This window comes from Cornus florida, unplaced genomic scaffold (assembly GCF_030987335.1).
Source record: "Cornus florida cultivar Cherokee Brave unplaced genomic scaffold, ASM3098733v1 CherokeeBrave_3.0.0_Hap2_Chr10, whole genome shotgun sequence".
Lineage (NCBI taxonomy): Eukaryota > Viridiplantae > Streptophyta > Magnoliopsida > Cornales > Cornaceae > Cornus > Cornus florida.
Genome location: NW_026775580.1, coordinates 23470132 through 23482948, shown reverse-complemented (window position 1 = coordinate 23482948; position 12817 = coordinate 23470132).

Here is a 12817-nt window from a genome sequence, read left to right as displayed (position 1 = left end):
TTAATCATAATTTAGCATGTTTATATGGTTGGTAGTGGATTCATTTCTCTAGCCCTCTTTACATAAATTTTTCTCCCTTAAATTCCTTGCATTTATTGTTTTATGCAATTTTCAAATCTAGTTTCTAAATGACAAACGAAACAAAACCTTACACCTCTATCATCAAACAAATTGATTTTAAAGACCTTGGTTGCCATAAACTTGCAGTCCTTGTGGTTCGACTTACCCCTATGATAACCCTATTTTATAATGATTTGTGCTATTGCAAGGGTTGATTATTATTGGTAGCATATACCGACGCCTACCAATTTTTGGCGCCGTTGCCGGGGATTGCAAACGATTTCGTAACCGAGGTTCAAGGATTAACTTTGGTTTGATTGTGAATATTGTGTTTTGTGAATATTTTCTTGTTTGGTTTTGGAGACATTTTGATCTAAGAATTCTTGTGAGATTCTAGGGACTCAAGGCTTACCGAGGGAAAACTGAAAAAAAATTGTAAGTCTAGAGGACTCCCGATAAGTTTTTCAAAGTTCTAGTTTAAAAATTGTGAATATCTTACATGTGTTTAACTTAGTGATATTTAACTTGTGAAGCCCTTGTCGAGGCTATTCCTGTTTTACTATTTTACAAAGCATCGGTCCTTGTCGTGGCCATTTATTTTGTCTTATTGATAATTGAGGAGAAAGGGAACATTATATGTGGATGTTATGGTGAAGAAGTGTTGTGCTTGTTGTGAATTATGTTGTAGATGTTGGGACGTAGGTCATTATCTTTGCCCACTCTTGAAGCCCCAATTGATATAAATTCACTTGAAAGGAGTCTTAGAAGAAAGCTTAGGGAATCTAAAAATATAAAAGGAATTGAACCTGAATTTAATACAATGGCCGAAAATGAAGAAAATGTCGGGAATAAGGTAATCAATAATGATAGAGCTGAAATTCTAACTGTGGTACCTATGACTGTTAGGGACCATTTCATCCCTACCACTTATGCCTCTCCTTCTTGCATAGTGATGCCAAACATCGAAGCAGCCCAATATGAGATCAAATCTAGCACAATTCAAATGCTTCCATCCTTTCAGGGCTTTAAAAATGAAGACCCCTATAAGCATCTCGATGAGTTCCTTGAAATCTATTCTACCATCAAGCTGAGGGGCTTCCCTGAAAATGCACTCCATTTACGTCTCTTCCCATTCGCCTTAAAAGATAGGGCAAAATATTGGTTAAACTCTCTTGTTGCAAATTCCATCACTACATAGGCACAATTACAAAAAGAATTCTTAAAAAAATACTATCCTACCAACCAAATGAGGCGTTCCATTCTTAGCTTTTCACAAATCGATGGGGAACAACTCTATGAGACTTGGGAAAGACTTCAAGACTTCCTTAGGAAATGTCCGCATTGGAAAAGACTTCAAGGCCTCCTTAGGAAATGTCTGCACCACCTAATTCCAAAATAGCAATTGGTATAAGCTTTCTATGATGGTTTAACCAAACCACATAGACTCATGGTTGACTCTTCATGTGGAGGGATGTTCATGTCTAAAAATACGGATGAGGTTTGGACCTTACTCGAGAATTTGAGTGAAAACTCATTGCACCATAATTCTCGTAGGGCTCCAACCTCAACCAATGCAAAGAACACCAATCTATGTCAACCAAAGACAATGAGGGAAGAATCTTCTCAAGTGGATGCCATAGCTCACAAATTCTATCAATTAATGGCACCACATCTCTCTCCTTCCTTGTCTCAAAATTCAGCAAGTGCGGTGTGTGCATCATGCACTAGCCCATTCCATCTCTCGGAAGATTGCCTCACATCAGAGCAATTTCCTAGTAACAATCAAGAGCAAGCAAATGCTATATTTTCCAAGCCCGAAAATAATCCTTACTCCAATACCTACAATCCGGGATGGAGAGATCATTCGAATTTTTCGTGGAGACAACCCGCCCCACAAAATTTGACATTTCAAAATCAAAGGCATCAAAATTAACTCTCTTCTCAATTTCCAAATAGGCAATTTCAGGCCCCTTCAAGTTACCATCCACCCTAAAATCCAAATGTTTCTACTCCACCTCTTGTGTTTCCAACTAATGAAATTCTCGCTGCAAATAAGCAAATGATGGAATCCTCTAACACGTAAATATTGGAATCCAACAAGGAACTCTTGGCATCCTTGCAGCCCACTCTCAAAATAGTTCATTCACATACTCAGTCAATAGCAAAACTTGAGAATCAAGTGGGACAAATAGCTAATTCAGTGAACCAACTTTTTCAAAGAGAAAAGGGAAAACTTCTCGTTCAACCATTTGAGAATCCTAGAAGGATTCATGTGATTGACGAAGCCCCCCCTCCGAGTGGGCCTACTCATGAATATATCCAATCAATCACCACCCTTCGGAGTGGTCGAATTGTGGACAAAAAGGTTGATGGAGGAAAAGATGAAACAGATCTTCCTCCCAAAAATCCAAAGCTCAGCTCCTCTTATCCAAATTTCACTCCGAAAAATCCAAAATCCAGCACTGAAAATTCTAAGCTCGTCATCCCAAATGTGGAGACCTCTTATGAGCCTAAGGCTCCGTTTCCTCAATGTCTCCAAGAGTTGACACATTTTGGGAACAAAAGTTGTAAAATTCAGGATATGTGGGAGGTCTTTAAGCAAGTAAAGATCAACCTACCTCTCTTAGATGCTATCAAGCAAATTCCTCCCTATGCCAAATTTCTCAAGGATTTGTGCACTCAAAAACGCACTTCCAAAAGTCATTTACCGAAGAAGGTAAGACTAACTGAACAAGTGAGTACGATAATTCAGCACAACACTCCTCTAAAGTATAAGGATCCGGGCGCCCCGACAATCTCGTGTGTCATTGGTGACCATAAGATAGAAAGGGCCCTCCTTGACTTAGGAGCGAGTGTGAACTTGATTCCTTATTCAATCTACTTACAACTTGGGTTGGGAGAGCTTAAACCAACTCCGGTAGTGTTGCAACTTGCTGATAGATCTATTAAGCAACCACGGCGAATCATTAAAGATGGTATCATAAAGGTGGATAGATTCTACTTCTCTGTAGACTTTGTGGTTCTTGATACGGAACCAGTCCATGACCCAAGAAAATACATTCCCATAATTCTCGGACGTCCTTTCCTAGCTACAGCTAATGCTTCCATTAACTGTAGAACCGGATTAATGGATATCTCTTTTGGGAATATGAATGTTAAGCTCAATATCTTCAATGCTGTGCAACTTCCTCTGGATAACAGTGAGTGTTATGCAGTCACTATTGCTGATGAACTCATTGAAAATCCAATCCCACCTCCTTCAACGAAGGATCCCTTACAAACTTGCTTGGTCCACTTTGATTTTGAGGATTTTAATGTGGAGAAACCCATTCAGGAAGTCAACTCCTTGCTTGATATTCCATCGCACTTTCCCTCTCCCTCATGGGAAGCACCGAATCCATCTCTGTCTTCGGATTTTCTATCTCCTTCCATTTCCTCACCAGAGTTACCTCAACATTTTAAGGGTGGACCACCGGACAAGGGTAGTGAGAATGTTGATAGTTTGCTTGAAATTCTTCCTATCATTCTGGCCCAATCTATAATCATTGTCAAAGATACTCAACCTGTGAATGAACCATTTGAGTATAATGAGGTATGTAACTTGGAGATTGCAAATATGAAAGGTCATAATCCTCTCGTTGTTATTTAAGACAATGACATTGAAAGAGACTCCATAATCTCGAACAAGCAACACCTTTGCTTAACTATGAAAATGAAAAAAATGAGATTACAAGAGATACTCAAATCCCCTGAGGCCAAACTTGTTTCTCGTCGAAAGGATCAATATCCCTCACCATTTATTGATCCAAGTTTGAGACCACATGAAGGAGGAAAGTTGAATAAGGAACGTTAAGGAACCATTTCCTCGATAGATCCCGATCTTGGTTCGTCTAGCTATCGACATTAAATTTAGCACTCTTGGGAAGCAATTCTTTCTACTTCCAAGCTTCCCTCTTTCAAGTTGCCTTAGCCAAGATTTTTCGGAAATTAGCTAAATGTAGCCAAAATGTGAACTTTTTCGAAACTATCTCAAATTGCGTTCCAAAAGTCACTTTAGGCTTACTTAGTCATTTTAAGGTATCGGTACCATTTTTGAAATTTTTCAAGGTCATTTCGGTAATTTTCTCAAAAATCCAAAAATATCACGGGAAATTCGGACCCCAAAATTAGCGTTTTTGCAAATGAGCTCCGAATCCCATTCCGAGGGTTATACAAGGTGTCTAGGGTCCATAGGAGCTTAAGTTTCGAATTGGAGAATTTTTTGACCCCGGTCCGGGCTCCGTTCGGCCAAAATGCCAAGGTAGATTCTGTCAAAAATTACGGCCGCCCACTACTCATTGCGGGGGCCCACCGAGTGCCAAAGAGAGGTCCAGCTGCATGCTAGGCTTGGCCCAAGCCAAGCCTTGGCAACTTGTGGGCACCTGCCCTGCGATGCCGGTGCCCGCCAGGCTTCGGGCCATGAATTAAAACATCCTTCCAAGGCCCATTTCATATTTTATATCTCTCCATCTCTCATTCCAGCCGCACCACTCTCTCTCATTCTCCCTCCTAACCCTATTTCCATCACAAACCCTCATCTCTAACATCCTTCCATCTCCATCATTCTTTCATTTATCTTCATTTCACTCCAAGAGAAAAGGGGCCCTTTGGTTTCTATATTTTTTTGGTAAGTTCTCTTCCCCTATTTTTCTTTCAAATTTTGATATAAATAGAGGACGAGATTGAATGTATGGAGGTTTAGTAATTGTTGGGGGTTGTATATTACATTTGCAGGGCCAAAATTTTTGAGTTTTTACAACTCTAATCATCCCTTGGCCCTCTTCCTTTTTGTCTTGCACACCAGGTGTTCGACGAATTGCTAAAGCTAACTCCTTCTTCCAAATGGTACCCAAAACCTCCTCCAAGCATGCTCGCTCCTCTGAAGGACCATCCGGGGAAGCTCCTACTCCAAATTGGGCTGAGTGGTCCATTGAAACTGAAGCCAAATTCGTCATTAAGGATGAGTTTAAGGAGAACCTAGAAACGGCATGGGCGGTCAAAGAATTGAAGGATCGTGGCCTCAAGGCTCTTTTCAAACCATGCACTAGCTTGTTCTATCCGCATATCGTCCGCCAATTCTACTGAAACATGTTTTATTCATGTGTGGAGCCAGAGGTCATTAAGACCACCATTGATGGCGTACCTTTTGCATTCACCCTTCATAACCTTGCTACGGCCTTGGAGTGTCCATTGGCATCTCATTTGGATGAGGAAGACCAACCTCTGTAAGGTACTCCTCCAGTTGATCTGACCTTGTTAGAAATTGTAGAGGAAATTTGCCACAACAATTATACTGGAAGTAGCAAATCAAGCACGAATAAGTCATACCTTCCGTGCCGGTTGTGGTTCTTAGACTCTGTCTTTGCCAAAAATTTTCTTCCCGTCCTTAAGCACTCTAAACATAAAGGGGTTTTTTTTAACACCCTTTATGCCACTGAGAAGGGACGTTGGTTTTGTGTCTTGTAGCTTATCTAGGACCAGTTTCTCAAGGTCTACAATAATCTTTTTGTGACGTAGTCGGATAATGCCCTCACTTGGGCACTTCCTTTCTCGTATCTGGTCACCAAGCTACTTAAGAATAAAAAGTTCAAGGTCCCCTAGAGAGAAGAGTGGAGCACTGAGGTATTTCTTTATGACCTTGGCGCCTGGAAGTCGAGCACCGTCCAGCTTAAGACTTCTCGTCAAGCCCACATTAGAGGTGTGTTTGATTGGGGAGGTCCAGCTACTCTTGTTGCTCCCACACCTGTTGCACCACCACCACCTGCTATGTCCTGTGCCGACTACGACTCTCTCAGCACCCGTCTTAATACACTGCAGCTTTGAGTTGACCGACCACCAGGCGGAGCAGGTGGCTCATCCTCTACTCCGATGATGGAGTGATTTCCTGCTTTCAATTCTTATTTTCATTTTCAGTAGTACTCTTTGCTTTACTTTGGGCCGCGTTTGGCATTACTTTCAGTTCTTATTTTGAACTTATAATTGCAATCCTTTTTGCTATTTTGCATGGATACTCGGTTTTTGGTTAAATAAAATTGCAGTTGTTTAGTTTTATCTCTGTTTAGATTTATATGATGCTTGTTGTGCATAGATGTGTTCTTGACAGGTTTTTTTTTAGATTTGGGGGAGTGTTCTTCGAGTTCACATGGTGGCATATTTTTACAACGCCACTGATTTTCCTCCTTTCCTTGGTATTATTGCTCTTTGTAGCCTCTTTATTTTTCATTTCCAATTCCATTATTTGTCTTCTTATATTGAGGACAATGTGACATTCAAGTTTGGGGGTACATTTTGGTATTGCATTTTTGCTTGTATGTTCTAACTTGATTCATGTAAGTTAATAAATTTAATTTTTAGGAAGCAATGATCTTGTAATCTTGGAACTTGTTGGAGATGGAAACATGTGTTTAATACTTTGTGTATAGAGGCAAATGATTTGAAAATAAAGAAAAATCTAAAATGATCATGTTGATTCGAATCGGTTTGTATAAATGCTTCAATTAGATTTTCGTCGGATTTCATACTCTTCTATGCTTCACACTTCACAGATGAACACTGGAAATTTAATTGTGAGGCATGTAACCTGATTTACCTTGACCATGACTCAGTTGATTTGAAATGATAACCCTAATGAATGGATATCTTTGGCATTGATCTAAAAAAAAAAAAAAAAAATGAATAATGAAAATGATTAGTTTAAGTTCGTAACCTTGCTAACTCGAGTTATTAAGCCATTGGAGTGTCCTTACACTTAGCACCCTAAAGCCATCCGGTTTGGGAGTTGCTGGCCTAACACTTGCCACATGGGTTAGTTAGAAAGCTTAAGGGATTTAGGCATTGCACAGTCATTCACGAAATAAAAAATAAATAAATATAGTTCGTTGGAGTTCGTAACCTTGCCAACTCGAATTATTAAGCCCTTGGAGTGTCCTTACACTTAGCACCCTAAAGCCATCCAGTTTGGGAGTTATTTGCCTAACACTTGCTATATGGGTCGGTTAGAAAGCTTAAAGGACTTTGGCATTGCAAGACCATAATATGTATATATAAAAAAAAAAAATGTGTATTTTCAATAAATCATGCCTCAGAGACCTCATTTAAAAGGGAAATTCAATGATTTGAAGACTTATGTTTTGAAATTGGAAAAAGAAGGTAAAAGCTGCATATTGGGAATCCGGTTCACTTTCATTGAAGTTAGAGTTGATTTCTATTAAAGAGATGACAATTGAAATATTTATATAGACTATGATGTTGATGCATGAGAATTGAAATATGTTTAGTCATTGTGTTATATCAAGGTTTCATATACACAAGGTAGTTTGCAAAATGATTCTGTCTTCGATGTTCTGTCTGTTCTAAGTTGCAAATGAGCTTGCACCATGGTTGATGTCTGTGAATAGCGTTTCAAATGTTGTCATTTTGTTAAGTCCTTCATTTTGGTTTTGCTATGGGACTAACAAAATGTAAGTTTGCGGGGGTGATAAGCGCTGAATATTACATATTCAAGCGCCCTTATTTGCATTAGTTAAGTCCATTAGTTGATCATATTGTATATATTAACTTCATTTGCATGTTTTTGTTTACTTTTAGGCTGGTTCCCCAAAACTAGTTAAAAGTGAGGCTTTGATAAATTCTTGAAGATCAAAGCATGCCGTTGCCGGGGACCTTCATTTTGGCCAAGCCAGTGATCTATTGAACTCATGGTTTTCTCTGTAAAAAGTGCTAAGGAGGATGATTGCGTCATCGGGCCCAGCCAAAGTCATTTCAAGAAGGAATTATGCCCAGGAGCACTGCGAGCACCCGCCTTTGTCCAGAAAGTTTGTGATTTTGCGGGGCCCTGCCATGCACTGCGGGCCCCTGCCAAGTGCTGCCATCAAGCTCCTTTAACACCCCACGAGCGCCTGCCAAGCTGCAGATAGCAGGCCACCAACTCCATTGTTTTGCTCAAGTTATCCCCTTTGACTGAATGAATGGCTATGCTTCCTTCTAGGGATTTCTGAGCCATGAATTGAGGAAGTTAGATAAGATTTTTGACCTTTATTTGGTGGCTTGTATCATGATAGAACATATGACACATTGTAAGGATTTTTTGTAAAGAGAGAAATATTATTCTTGAGAGCTTGGGTTATGTGTGGCCTCTAGGTGAGAAAATGGAGAGGCTGAGCATCTCACCTCCTTCCTCCCTTGCTTCTATGGGTAACTAACTCCCTTTCTAGGGAGGTGATGAAGCCCTTCTTTGTAAGCATGCCTTAGTTTTGTTTAATTTGGGGAATGAAGTATATATGTGATAGTTTCATAATCTAGAGCTCTACATATGTTATAATGGATTTTAATGTCTATAAATGATCATTTTGAGTTTGTTATCTTGTCTTAGATTTTATCCTCTCATGATTATATAGCTTGCATCTTCATAGTGAGAATGGAAATGAGATTGTGAAATGGATTTCATGGCATGTTGTATGAGAAGCTTGATAGTCCCTGGCTTAGGGCCTTCCTTTGATGGTCTATTCTTGATTTTTGATTTCATGTGCTACTACCATATTTATTGGGGGGTTTGATAGTCTCTAGCTTGGTGAACATGTCAAGAGCTACACCTTAGTTTAGGTAGTTCAAGCATGTAAAACTTTGATAGACTATGCTCACTTTTTGATTCTATGAATTTCTTGAACCATGTGTTGCTACATATCATTGCCACTTATATATGTTATTTCCCAAAGTTAATCACAATCTAGCATGTTTATATGGTAGGTAGTGGATTCACTTCCTTAGCCCTCTTTACATAAATTTTTCTCCCTTAAATTCCTTACATTTATTGTTTTATGCAATTTTCAATTCTAGTTTATAAGTGACAAACCAAACAAAACCTTACACCTCTATCATCAAACAAAGTGATTTTAAAGACCTTGGTTGCCATAAACTTGCAGTTCTTGTGGTTCGACTTACCCCCATGATAGCCCTATTTTATAATGATTGTAAGGGTTGATTATTATTGATAGCATATAGCGACGCCCACCATCTCTGTTTCCTTCTACCTTCTAAACTCCCTAAAGTGTCCTCACTCATTCACATACCTTCCTAAAGCATTGTTCTCATCATTCCAGAGTGTAGCAACCCATGAATACTTAAACTTTTTCAAATCTGCATCCGATCTTCAAACTTGAAATTTTGAGCCAAAAAATTACAACTCGATCGGTCTTGTTTTGACAACGAAATTAACCAATTATAAAATATATCTCACAATGTATGCCAAAGTTCTTGAAGTTTTGACATCTTAGTTTGATACCTATGAATGGTGGCTTTGAAACAACATGCTTTACCAATGCAAATTAGACCATAATCTACCTTCTCCATGAGAAATTCCACCATCTTTTGATTTTATACCCATCAGTCCTTTTGGACAATTTGTTTTATACCCATCAGCTCGCTTGGGCACGCAATCTTTATAATCATTAGCTTTTATTTATTTATTTATTTTTAGTACCATCTCTAAATTTTATAGTCACCAGTCCTTTGGGAATTTTTTTTTTCATATCCCTATCAACTATATGGGGCACTGTTTCTTTGATTTTAATTACCATAATTTAATTTTGTAACCATCAGCTATCGAGGGCACAATCTCTCTTTTCTTTTCTTTTATTATTATTTTATATGTACCCATCAGCTCTGTCGGGCAATGTTTTTTTTTTTTTTTTTTTTTTTTTTTTTTTTTTTTTTTTTAATACCCATAATTTGATTTTGTAACCATCAGCTCTCAAAGGTACAATCTTTCTTTTCTTTTTTTATTATTATTTTTTTATATATATACCCATGAACTCTGTCGGGCATTGTTTTTTTAATTTTAATACCCATCATTTGATTTTGTAACCATCTGTGCGCTCTCCAGAGCACAATCTCTCTCTTTATTTTTTATAACCATCAGCTCTCAAAGGTACAATCTTTCTTTTCTTTTTTTATTATTATTTTTATATATATATACCCATGAACTCTGTCGGGCATTGTTTTTTTAATTTTAATACCCATCATTTGATTTTGTAACCATCAGCTTTCAAGGGCACAATCTTTTTATTTTTTATTTTTTTATATACTAATTAGCTCTGTCGGGCACTGTTTCTTTGATTTTAATACTCATCATTTGATTTTTTAACCATCTGTGCGCTCTATAGAGCACAATCTCTCTCTTTATTTTTTATTTTTTTTTAATTTTTTATATATACTTATCAGCTCTGTCAGGCACTGTTTTCTTTGATTTTAATACCCATCATTTGATTTTGTAACCATCAGCTCTCAAGGGCACAATCTTTTTATTTTCTATATACCCATCAGCTCTGTAGGCCACTGTTTTTTTGATTTTAATACTCATCATTTGATTTTGTAACCATTAGCTCTTAAGAGCACTAACCATCATTTGATTTTCTAACCATCATACATATATATATATAGAAAACCATCAAATGATTTTGTAACGATCATCATTTTTTTATATGACCATCAGATTATCACTTATTTCTTTTGATGAGTCATGATTGTATTTTTATTTGTGTATATATATATAAAACCAATGTCACATTTTGTACTTTCAACTATCGGCTTCTTAACTCCAGTGCATCAACCATGGTGTTTTTTAAATTCTTCAAGAAGAGAACCCTAACCATCATTGAAAGGGAAGGTGACCCTCAAGAAAAAGGAACAACATTAGATGCGGGTACAACATTTATCGACAATTTCTCTTTTCATTTGCTAAGGTCATCATCAGATGCTCAATATTTCCTATCCCAATGGTCAAGGGTATCGTCATGCAAGCTCACCAATCTCAGATTTAATGGGAATAGTGAGAACATATCCATGCATTGATATTGGATTTAGCACTCCATAAAAAGGCCGATAAACCTAAACAATTTGCACTCTTGGAACATAAAGTGCATGCTAATAAGGTATGGTACGTGGAGTAATTCTTTGAAAGTTTCAGCAAAGTTGTTATATACTGAAGGATATTTTGAGTGGACAGAGGACATTATGGTCCGCCACAACAATTTCCTTAAAAAAAAAATAAGACTACAAGAAAATTGATGTTTTACTACTGTAATTGACGACATGCATAAACAAGAAGCCTTCTTATGTGCTAATTTACGACTTCTGTTTTAGGCAAGTCATTAAAAGCTAAAACATGGTTATATTAATGGCTTGCACTTAATTGTCCTTTGAATTTTCCTTTTAAAGCTGTATTTTCTATTATAACGACTTATATGCTATATTGTTAATATTTGGCCCAAAATTTCTTCAAAGGCCACCACTTTCCCTCTAATATTTGGATCCAAAATTCCTTTGAAGACCCATTTTCCCTCCTAGATGACTTAAAGGAAAAAATTTTCTCACACAATAAGCCAGTAATAAACACGATTGTTTGCTCTCCCTTTATAAACCCTAAATGTACTTGCTTCAGTATTAAAAAATAAAATAAAAAATTTAGCCATTTTCGGCAGAGTCCTCGTCTACACCATCACAGGAGAAAGGGGATGTCATCGCCTCTTTCCCGGCTTCTACTAGATAAATATATCTTCTTTACTCAATACGCTCTTTCAGATTTTCAGTTCCTATCAAATTGGCATGCGATCTCTCAAACAGAACATGGTAAGATTTCCTCTACTTTTTTCTTTCCCAAATTTTTCTAGTTTTTTTGGATTTGTTGTGTATGTATTTAGATTCGTATATGAATTACATATTGCTTCGTGTGAAAATTGGATGTGTCACCTACAGAAAATCCATATAGCAGAACCCTGAATATATTCTTAGGATTTAAAAGGTCGAAGGAATGTATAATTCACACACATACATATATATGCATAGTGGGAAGCTGTTGTTTGGACTTGAGACTTGGCCAGTCACGGGATAAAGGAAAAGGTATTCCTGGGAAAAGGAGGGGACGGAAATGAAGAAATTGAGATGGGCAATGGATGGGAGTTTCTGGGACCTGGATATGTCGACGCCGGCGACCCTCGACGGACTGGCTCGACCAGTTCCCGGTGACACACTTCCCTTGGGTTTGACCAGAGGCGTCAGACTTTCCGGACCCAAGCAGATCGATTTCTTCCAGCGCTTTATGGCAATGCCCTTTGTCCCTTCCTACATCTCCAACGACTCAGCTGGTGGCGGTCACGGCTTCTCTCTACAGCGTGTCCTCACTCTTCCCTTTGGTGAACACTGGTAATATCCTCCATACCCACTTGCATAATTTCTTGGTCACAACCTATATGTGTGTTTGTGTGTGTGAGATTGTGAATTTTATGCATACCCAATTACATTTTAGTTCAATTAGCTTAAATAAATTTGGGAACTTGGGTTCATGGGTAGCCTGTTTGGATTAATTAGCAAATTCGAAGATGAGTTATTGATGGGTATGCTGGTTTTGACTAGCCCTGGACAGAGGTTATCTTTTGTCTTCCTTCTTTCTCACATTGGAGTCATATATATCTATATGTAGAGCTTTGTGAATTTTATGTATACCTCATTACTGTTTGAGCTCGGTAAACTTAAATAGAGTTGGGAAATTAGGCTCATAGCTGTCCTGTTTGAACTAGTTAACAAATTCGAACTCGAGCTATTGATGGGTTTGTTGGTTCTGACTAGCCCCAAGGCATAGTTATTAAAAGCCCAAGGCGTACTGAGGCGCTAGAGGTCCCTTGGAGCCTAGGCGCGAGCCTGAGTGATGTGAGGCGCACAAGTA